General features: G+C 38.8%; 1 long non-coding RNA gene across 1 annotated transcript; it reads left to right on the plus strand.

The window, feature by feature from the left end:
- Positions 1-1543: 1543 nt before the first annotated feature.
- LOC134323832 (uncharacterized) lies at positions 1544-5767 on the plus strand. The gene is made up of 3 exons (XR_010014117.1): positions 1544-1589; positions 4673-4750; positions 5391-5767. It is a non-coding gene; the product is annotated as an uncharacterized LOC134323832 (long non-coding RNA).
- The last annotated feature ends 5207 nt before the right edge of the window (positions 5768-10974 follow it).

Consider the following 10974-nt stretch of genomic DNA (forward strand, 5'->3'; position numbering starts at 1 on the left):
ATGGTAGAGTTTATTGGTAAATGACTTGCATTTAATGATACTATGGTTGTGGTGTCAACTTTTTCAATGCAATTTTCAAGTCTTTGTAAAAGAGTTTTCGAGTGAATGCACAATGCAATACTGACAATATTCTAATTTAAATAAGGTTGTAGATAGCTACTGTTCCCTCTTAACTGTGAATATTTGAATATTGTTAGTAAACAGAATTTAGAAAACAGCACTTCCTGAAAATACAAATGCAGTGGTGCTCTCTTCGATTTGACCCAGAATGTTAAGCAGGTAACTGGCCACTTATCTTTAGACAGGGGCTGAAGAGGAAGGTAAAATACAGTGTCAGCAACTCTTGAAAGTCCTTGAAAGTTGGTGAAGCACTCTGAGTGGGAGACAGCAGACAATGACAGCTCTCATGCCAGAAGTGATGCTATGTTTGGGTCAAGACTTTGATAGAAAGTCCAATAACATTTATATTTACTTTTGTGTTTAGAAGTGTGTAAATTATGTGTGCACATGTATGTAAAAGAGGGTCAAGCATATTTCATACAACAACTGTGAAAAATCACTTTGCATCCCTGATGACTTTGTTTTAAATGTTTAATGAAAAGAGTGTGGGTTAACCTGTTAGACTTTTCACTGCTCCATCCGTGAGCAAGTGTAAAAGTAGTCGGTTTTGTGCTTAAAATTTAATAACATGAAAATATAGCAGAAATGTTGTACATACACCGATCAGCCATAACATTAAAACCACCTCCTTGTTTCTACACTCACTGTCCACTCACTTTATCAGCTCCACTTACCATATAGAAGCACTTTGTAGTTCTACAATTACTGACTGTAGTCCATCTGTTTCTCTGCATGCCTTGTTACCCCCCTTTCATGCTGTTCTTCAATGGTCAGGACCCCCACAGGACCACCACAGAGCAGGTATTATTTAGGTGGTGGATCATTCTCAGCACTGCAGTGACACTGACATGGTGGTGGTGTGTTAGTGTGTGTTGTGCTGGTATGAGTGGATCAGACACAGCAGTGCTGCTGGAGTTCTTAAATACCGTGTCCACTCACTGTCCACTCTATCAGACACTCCTACCTAGTTGGTCCACCTTGTAGATGTAAAGTCAGAGACGATCGCTCATCTATTGCTGCTGTTTGAGTTGGTCATCTTCTAGACCTTCATCAGTGGTCACAGGACGCTGCCCACGGGGTGCTGTTGGCTGGATGTTTTTGGTTGGTGGACTATTCTCAGTCCAGCAGTGACAGTGAGGTGTTTAAAAACTCCATCAGCGCTGCTGTGTTTGATCCACTCATACCAGCACAACACACACTAACACACCACCACCATGTCAGTGTAACTGCAGTGCTGAGAATGATCCACCACCCAAATAATACCTGCTCTGTAGTGGTCCTGGGAGCTGATAAAATGGACAGTGGGTGTAGAAACAACAAGGTGGTTTTAAGGTTATGGCTGTTTATTTTTAATAGATTTTAAAAATAAACTACTCTCTACAGACCTGGAAATGTAAAGGCTAAACGTTCAAGATTTTATTTTATTCAAGATACAAATATGTACATATCAAAACATTAGGGTATGAGAGGTGAGTGAATATATTTTATGTGAAGCCATACTTTGTTTAAAGTAGTAATATCATGTATTAAACAAACAGACTGATTTTCAGGATTTAATATCGATATATTTTATGCAATATGAAATCAATCAATCAAGTATTAAACAGTTCTACTACTCAAAAAGGAATGAATATACTGTAGATGAATAAGTTACTTCAGAAATCAAAAGCGCAAATCAAAAGAGTTAAAAGGACCATTTTTACATTAAAACTCTTAGAAAGGACAAATAAAGAATGTTTTCTTTTATAATAGGTTTTGTTTGCATGATTTTTTTTTTTTTTTATGTATATTTTTTTATATTAATAAGGAATCATCTATAAACTCAAAGCCTAGATTTTTTTTGTCTAAAAACACTACATAATTATAGTACTATAATAGAATTATAATCAAAATTATAACATATAGGCTGTTTTTCATTTTATTTGAGGGAAATACATGCCAAAAAGCGGTACAAGCCAATGTCCCTTCAGGGCGGCTGTAAAAAAACTGTGTGTAAGAAAAGAGGGATAAGAACTGACAGAATAGCAGTACAAAGGAGATTTTAAGGGTGCTGATAACTGTCTTAGACAGGTGCTGTGAAGGGGGACTGGAGAAAGGATAGAGAAGAAAATAGAGACAGAGAGTGAATAAGAGTGAGAGAACTCCTGATCCACTGCAGCCATAGAGCTGAAGGGGGCAGGTGGTTGCTATGGAAATGCCACTGGGTTTGCCCAAGGGCGATAAGTCTGCATGAATCATAGGAAGGTTAAGAAAAAAAAAAAGAAAAGAAGGAAGGGGGGTAGAAATAGAAAGGGAAATGAGAGGCAGATGAATGACGGCTTTTCGTTGCCAAGGATTTCAATATGCATTCGCTAAAATAAGTCTTAAATTCAAGTATTTAATAGTATATTTTGATAGTTTATTTTAACAGTAATTATCTTTTGTTTTGAAGATGTGTTATATGGCTGCTTTAGAGAATTCTGACTTTTGATTTGTATTTTTAATGTGTGTACCTTGGTAGAGGATTATTGGAAGTAGGATTACTGGGTGTGAATGTTTGTGGCTAGTGTTGTTGATCATGTTTAGGAAAAAGCCAAGAGCATACTGAGTGTACTGAACTATGCTTTTCAATAAGTTTTAAATGTTAAGAAGGAGGAAATTAAGGAAATCAAGGTTAAAATCCATTTGTAGTGATGATTATTGGCACTGGCTGATAATATACCTAGTTATTAAATTTTCAGCCATAAACATTGTTATCGGATAAACATTGTTCACCGGGATAAAGTGGTAAGTTAAAATAAATGAATTACATTACACTCACTGTCCACTCTATCAGACACTCCTACCTAGTTGGTCCACCTTGTAGATGTAAGGTCAGAGACGGATCGCTCATCTATTGCTGCTGTTTGAGTTGGTCATCTTCTAGACCTTCATCAGTGGTCTAGAATACAAAGTTACATTTTCATATTTGGCTACTTATAAATACAATGCTGAGGTAAATCAAGCCTCTGAAATTAAAAATCACACTTATTTTCAAGACCAGTGCAATCAAGTTAGCTAGCTGGAAGGAATATAGTTGAATATAGAATGCCTATATTTGTCATATATATACAGTGACCAGTCATAACATTATGACCACTGACAGGTGAAGTGAATAACACTGATTATCTCTTTATCACAGCACCTGTTAGTGGGTGGGATATATTAGACAGCAAGTGAACATTTTATCCTCAAAGTTGATGTTAGAAGCAGGAAAAATGGGCAAGCGTAAGGATTTGAGCAAGTTTGACAAGGGCCAAATTGTGATGGCTAGACGATTGGGTCAGAGCATCTCCAAAACTACAGCTTTTGTGGGGTGTTCTCGGTCTGCAGTGGTCAGTATCTATCAAAAGTGGTCCAAGGAAGTTTGTTTGTTTGTTTATTAGGATTTTAACGTTATGTTTTACACTGTGGTTACATTCATGACTTCTTGCTGTGAGGCAACAGTGGTACCCACTTAGCCACCGTGTCGCCCGTCCAAGGAAGTAACAGTGGTAAACAAGGGCCAAATTGGTGTCCGAATACACAGTGCATCTCAGTTGTAGGGCTGTTTTGGCAGCAAAAGGGGGATCAACACAATATTAGGGAGGTGGTCATAATGTTATGCCTCATCGGTGTGTACATACACATGTACAGTACAATAAAATTATTTTTCTGTGTATCTCAGCTCTTTGGATGCTTGGGTCAGAGTGCAGGGTCAGCCATTGTATGGTACCCCTAGAGCCGAGAGGATTAAGGGCTTTGCTCAAGGGCCCAACAGTGGCTGCATGGCAGAACCAGGATTCAAACTCTCAATCTTTCAATTGATAGCTCAAAACTCAACCCACTAGACTACAACTGCCCCTAATATCTGCCACAAAAAGCATTTTTGCGTACCATATAGTATGTCAGAATACTATTAATACCATCTCTAATACAACCGATAGTGAATAATATTGCATTCTATTTGGAAATGTTGTATGCAGATTGGGGGACCGACTGTCATTGGACAACATTACAATTCCTTACATCATTTTTCCTATTAACTGAAGATACTGTACATCTCTGAGGATACTGAGGATGCTAATTGTTGCAGTTGGTGGAAGTGGAATTTTAACCCATTCATGCTTAATACAAAGCTTCATCTACCAAACATCTGTGTTCACATTCTCCACTTCTATACATTGCTATACATTTTCAATAGGTGACAGATCTATACTGAAGGCAGGTCAGTCAAGCATACACTATGTTTATGGCATTGCCATGAAATAGCCATGGACATCCTAGAATAAGGTGACACTGGTGGGAGCATAGGTCTCTTTAAAATCCCAGTATACACCTCCACATCAGTGGTACTTTCACACATATCCAAGTCACTCATAGCGGTGGCACTGAGGCACCTCAGTGACAGATGTTGGCTTTTGCACCTCTCACTTATAACAGTCTGAATAGTTCTTTTTGTCTCTGACACAAAGGACTCGACATCTGTTTTTCCAAAATACAAGCTGAAATGTGCACTCATCTGAACTCAGCACATGTTTCTACTGTCTTTCAGTTCATCTGAGCTGAGACTGGGCCCAGACAACCAGGCAGCATTTCTGCATAGGTGTGATGTGTATGGCTTTCTCTTTGTGTAAGTTTCAGGTTGAATTTCTTAATGCAGCATCATACTGTGTTGAGTGACAATGGTTTTCTGAAGTTCTCCCAATCCCGTGTGGCTATATTTATGACAGTGGCATGTTGGTTTCTCGTACAATGCTGTCTGAGGGCTCAAAGGTCAAGCAAATTCAGTAGTGTTTTCTGGCTGTGCCCCACAACTATTGAGATTTCTCCAGACTCCCTGAATGCTTTCCCAATATTTGACAAGAGTATGTTGAGAAAAGTGGTAAGCCACTACCCATCTGAGCCAAAAAGAAGTGTTTCCTCTTCATACCCAATCATGATATCCTCACATTACTAATTTACTTGGGTATTAAACAAACAAACAACAATAATAATGTTGATAATAATAATAAAGGTGCTTGGGTGACCCAGTGGTAAAATTATGCTAGCCCACTAATGCTGGGTTACAGGGTTCGAATCCCCAGCAGGGCAATTAACAAGTCTATATGAGTCTATAATTGGCTATGTCTGAGGGTAGGGTCGCCCAGGCCCCACAACGAATTGTTAACCTGTCCGGCGATCAAAACATGAAGTTCTATGAAATGTTGTCATATGTAATGCAATATTGTTGGTGTAATACGGCAATGAGTCATTTTTACTGTTATTTTCAGCTATCTGCAATAACCTAAGCAAGCAACGGTTACACAAAAGCATGGCCAGGTGGTTTCTGACAGCCAAACTGGAATGAAGAGCGAGGGATGTGAAGAGATAAAAACAGAGATGGATTGAATCTCAAGCGGTTCGCTCAGTGGATGAAAGTGTAATTTATTACAGTCTACTCAAGGGAGACCAAATATTCTTCCCCGGCACTTTTCCCGTCGTCTGGTGTCTGTCGAGATGAGGGATGGGGATATATTAGCGCAAGTCGTTCTCCAGGTATTCCTGAAAACCTGCAAAGCACTACCCTGCAAGAGCATGACCAGCTCACACCCATGTCTCATGGGTCAAAATAGCATCTAAATTCTACTTAAACATCCATAAATCTTTTAGACCAGTGTAGATAAAAGATTTTTCATTGTTCATAGATGATGATGCTTTTATTGGGCCCTGAGGACGTTTATTGTTGTTTACAATAGTACTCATTGTATTATAGTAGTGATAATTTCATGTGTACTGTCACCGGTACACATGAAATTCCTTAAATTTTTAATGGCTAATTTAATTCTAATGCAGCTCCTTCACCTGCTCTGAGACCTGACTGAATGTGAAGAATATTAGGACGTCTGAATAATTTTTCACAGTCAGAAACAGATGGTGTATGGCACCAGCGTACACTTGGAAATATTCATCACATCAGCCTAAGACCTTCCAAGCCACGTATGCTAATATCTGCAGGTACCCGAGGTGTAACTGCCAAGACTAACTATTAATCTCCGGTGTCAGTCTGGCATTGGCTTCCCAAAGCTAGTGGAATGACCTCCACCATGGGAGTTCTCATTTAACCACAGTGTTTCAAAGAAAACCATCAATAAACAGTAGCAAGGCTCCCGCTAGACAAACCAGTGCTGATGGATGAGCGCTTGCACTTAATTGCTTGGCAAATTAAAAGCTCACCATACTGACAACAAAGTGCGGTGGTGATATTTAAAAACTCATTAAGCATGGATGTTTCATTAGGTAAGAGGCAAGGAGCGCTAGCACATCACAAAGATAAAGAACACCAAAAAGCAGCTGGTCCACGAAGATGGTTGGCATGCTACAAGAAAGACTTCACTTTTTTTTTTTTTTAGATAAAACCGTCAATTTGAGTTTATTTGAATAGGCCTAGCTATTTTAAGCCTAGCTAAAACTACTTCTACTTAAAGAACTCTCAAAGGGAGAGATAAACTCTTTATTCCTTAAAAGTTTCTATTACAAACTAAAAACCTAAAGGTGTTCTGTCTCAAATATTTTCTGAATGGATTTTCTATATTATTTTTCTGCATTTACACTTATTTCTATCCAAAGTGACTGGAAAATGCAAATAATAAAAAACACGGAGTTTCTTACATTTACTTTGACTGTTATTTCATTGCAGACAGTTTGAACCTGAGATCTTTTATGTTTTGTCTGCTCAACTTCATTTCATTTATTAATAATCATTGAATCGTTTAATGATATTATGCAGTGTGGAGGGAGAAATATGCAAATCCCTTCCAAACTTTCTTTGAGGTACATTGTTTTTAAACATTTCAATCATTTTCTTACGCATTTGTTGATGAACTGGAGATCCTCTGATCATCTTTGCTCATCAAAGACTCAGTCTTTCCCTGATGCTGCTTTTGTACCAAACCATGATTACAATCACCTGTGGGCGGCACGGTGGCTAAGTGGGTAGCACACAGCAAGAAGGTCCTGGGTTCAATCCCCAGGTGGGTCGGTCCAGTCCTTTCTGTGTGGAGTTTGCATGTTCTCCCCGTGTCTGTGTGGGTTTCCTCTGGGCGCTCCGATTTCCTCCCACAGTCCAAAGACATGCAAATGAGGAGAATTGGAGAAACTAAATTGTCCATGACTGTGTTTGATATAACCTTGAGAAGTGATGAACCTTGTGTGATGAGTGACTACCATTTCCTGTCATGAATGTAACCAAAGTGTAAAACATGACGTTAAAATCCTAATAAACAAACAAACAATCACCTGTTTAGAATCACATTATTATTTAGTTTTTTTACCTTATTACTAGCCCTAAATTGCCCCTGTCCCAACTTTTTTTGGAATGTGTTGCAGGCCTGAAATGAAGGAATGGAGGTATATTAATAAATGAAATGAAGTTGATCAGATAAAACATGAAATATCTTGAGTTCAAACTGTCTGCAAATAAAAGTCAAAGTAAATATAAGGAACACTGTATTTTTATTTTATTTGCATTTTCCATACTGTCCCAATTTTTTCTAATTTGGGGTTGTAATAGTGTGTTGCTTTAACTGCTAAGCTATTTCTTCGCTTACTAGGACTAAAGTACAAACCCATTAGGATTGGCATCCGTTAAACACACAACTACTTAACCATACCAATCTACACATAACTATTATTTAACTGCTTTTATTTTTATATTATGGTTTATTCTAAGTACTAATTACTGAAAAGAATTGACATTTAGATGTGCTCAGTTTGATATTTAGTTGTTGTTGCTATTGCAAATCAAATAGAAATAAGTTGATTATATGTGTAATGAAACACCATGCAATTATCACTGGACTTTAAGAGTTCTTATTAAGAGTAGTTAAGTCACTGTTTAAGCTTTATAGATTTAGGCCAGGGCAGCTTGGAGGCCAGACATGTAGAAGGTGGTTCTGCTCAGCAACAGGGTCCCTGTGGTCCTGCTTTTAATTATTGCCTAACAAGTTTCCTTGTTAGGGCAGTGTTAGCTTGTCAGCTAAGGTACTGGACTATTGATCCAAAGGTTGCTGGTTCAAGTATAACCACTGTTGGGTCCCTTGGTAAAGCACTTTTTCAATTGCTTCTATTGTATTCTGTTGCAGTTGAGTTGAAGGCAGTGAAAACTCATTAGTTAGGGTACTGGACTATTAATCAGAACGTTGCTGGTTTAAGCTCCACCACTGCCAAGCTGTCACTGTTGGGCTCCTGAACAAAGCCCTTAACTGTCAAATGCATACATTTTGTTAGTCATTTTGGATAAATGCCATACTGTGAGTTGCTTTGTAAAACAGTATCTGATAAATGTAAATCTGTTTGTCAGAAGCTTTCCATGTTTTCCCTATTGCTGTGTTGCTTTTCTCCAGGTACTCAGGTTTCCTTTAATTTTTAAACACATGCAGAATGAATGGGCGACTCTTGTGCCAATGTGTGAGTGAGTGAAAGTGCTTCTTGCCCTGCAATATATGGGTGCCTTGTTCAGGGTGTGTTTTACTTTGCACTAAACCATGCCACCTCCGAGCCACTAGTCTCGCTCGACTTGATCCTCCACCCAGAACTTGAGGAAGATGAGCATTAAGGCTCTTCTCTGTACTTGCACCCAAGTGGTGGAACGAGCTTACCTTGTCTGTTCGAACATCTGAGTCTCTCACTGTCTTCTAAAGACGATTAAAAACCTTCATCACCTCTTTACTAAGCACTTAAGCTGACATGTATTTACTAAGGTTCTTATTTATTTCTTTTTCTTTATTTCTTATTTAAAAAACCTTTTGTTGTAACAGGGTTTTAATCCAAGGATTGTATTCTTGGACAGTTGTCTACTTAAACTAGAGTAAGGTAATATTCACTATGGAAGCATTTTTGTAAGTCGCTACTGTTAACAACATGGTACATAAAAAATTTCCAAAGCTAGTTTATTACCAGATGCTTAGCTGTCTTGCTGGCTGCCAGAGCTTTAAGGTATATGATATTGTTCAACCATAAAATTATGGTTATAATTGCTTAATTTATATAATAGTATATGTCTGCTATTAAATAAGTATCTGAAAATATAATGAGAGCTATATTTTAAGTTCACGAGCTCATACAGAATGTAGGAGTTGTGTCCCATTTGTGTCAACCCGTGACAATTTGATAGCAATAAGAGAGCCAGCTCGCTCAGGTGCTAACCTCACTTACCTAAATTTGCAGTTATTATCATATATTTTGACAAGCCTGCAATATCAACACCGTAAATTACAGTTGTACCTTGAAACTCAACGTCAATTGGTTCTGGGACTGGCGTTGAGTTTTAAGGTCTTTTTTCCCATAAGGATGTATGGGAAACCTGTTAATGCGTTCCATGGTCCCATGGACCATGTATATGTAAAATAATGAGGTTGTTTCTGGCACCTACACACTAAAAATAACACAAATATAAAATATATATATATAAAAACTGAAATAAAAAGCTGATTCTTACAATTTCTCAGAACCCCGAGCTGTAACGTAAGTTTAAAAGTGAAATAGTGAGGAAAATCCAGGTAAACACAGATACATGTGGAGCTTTTAGAGTGAACTTGACGGTTGTTCCACACAAATGCAGATTTGTCTCATATTCGCACCTTGATGGCATGTTACCGCACCGCTCAAGCCGAGCGCTGAACAAAGCGACTTGGCTTTGCACTGTATTTACTCTGTCAGGTCTCTTACATTATATTAGTTGCTACTATTCTATGCTGATTTTTACATTCCAGGCAGGGTTTTAATTAGAGCAACATCAATCACTGTTGTCCACAGTTGTCAACTTCACGTACGAGTACTGTGAAGCTCTACAACAGCCGACTAATTGGAATACATCCTCACCTGTCCTCTTCTTCAATATAAAAATATAGTAGAAATATTTTTACTGCATTTCCAATGTTATAGACATTTTTAAACTTTCCTTATCTATAACGATGTGCTGTACCTTCCACAGAATATGAAACTGCTCAGATAACTAAAAAGCAAACTAGAATATGCTCATGTATACCACATAGAAAATAGGCCACAAAACAACCCACTGACCAAGAGACTGCAAAGTACCAGTCCCAGCCTCAACACAGCCTCTCCTGAGACTTCACCAATTAAGATTGCTCCGTGAGCTTGGAGAGATCTGCTGACATGCTGTCATGTAGATTGAGAGACTGAGTCATTACTGGAAAGCAGTGTTCTTGACTACAGACAGTAGCAAGAGTGGCTTTAATTGGCAGAGCTTTTGTTTGGGCATCATAGCCGCACCACTTTCTTAAGGTTAGGACTGCAGGGATTTGCTTTTTATGCAAATGGTTCCCCAAGTACAATCTCGGGTACAACGAAGACTCAAAAGCATATCTCGTCTTGCTTTCCCTCTTATACTGGAAGCTATACAAAAAAACTACAATGGTGTCTGTACGTCTGTCCATTTAATTTCATGGCAGTGGTATATAAAAGGCATCTAGGGATTGATATAAATGTTAAATATCTGTTAAATGATGGCGTGTTTTAGATCTATAAAAATAATGGGCGCCCAGGTGGCGTAGCGAGATATTCCATTAGCACACCAGCGCCGAGATTCTGAACTCCTCAGTTCGAAACTCAGCGTTGCCACCAGTTGGCTGGGCACCATGGCAGTGCCTACAGCAGACACGCTTCTGCTTGGGCGGGATGACTGGACTATGTGGGTGGGGTCTTCAAACGCTGTGTAAAGACCCTGATTGGCAGATAGAGAGGCGCCTGTGCAGACTGCATAGGTGAAAAAGGGTTCCGCAAAGGGCTGCGCGTGGGTCGGAGGAGACGTGAACAGCAATATACCCACCTAGACTGCAATCAGGGATCCCCCAG

This window comes from Trichomycterus rosablanca, chromosome 12 (assembly GCF_030014385.1).
Source record: "Trichomycterus rosablanca isolate fTriRos1 chromosome 12, fTriRos1.hap1, whole genome shotgun sequence".
Classification (NCBI taxonomy): Eukaryota; Metazoa; Chordata; class Actinopteri; order Siluriformes; family Trichomycteridae; genus Trichomycterus; species Trichomycterus rosablanca.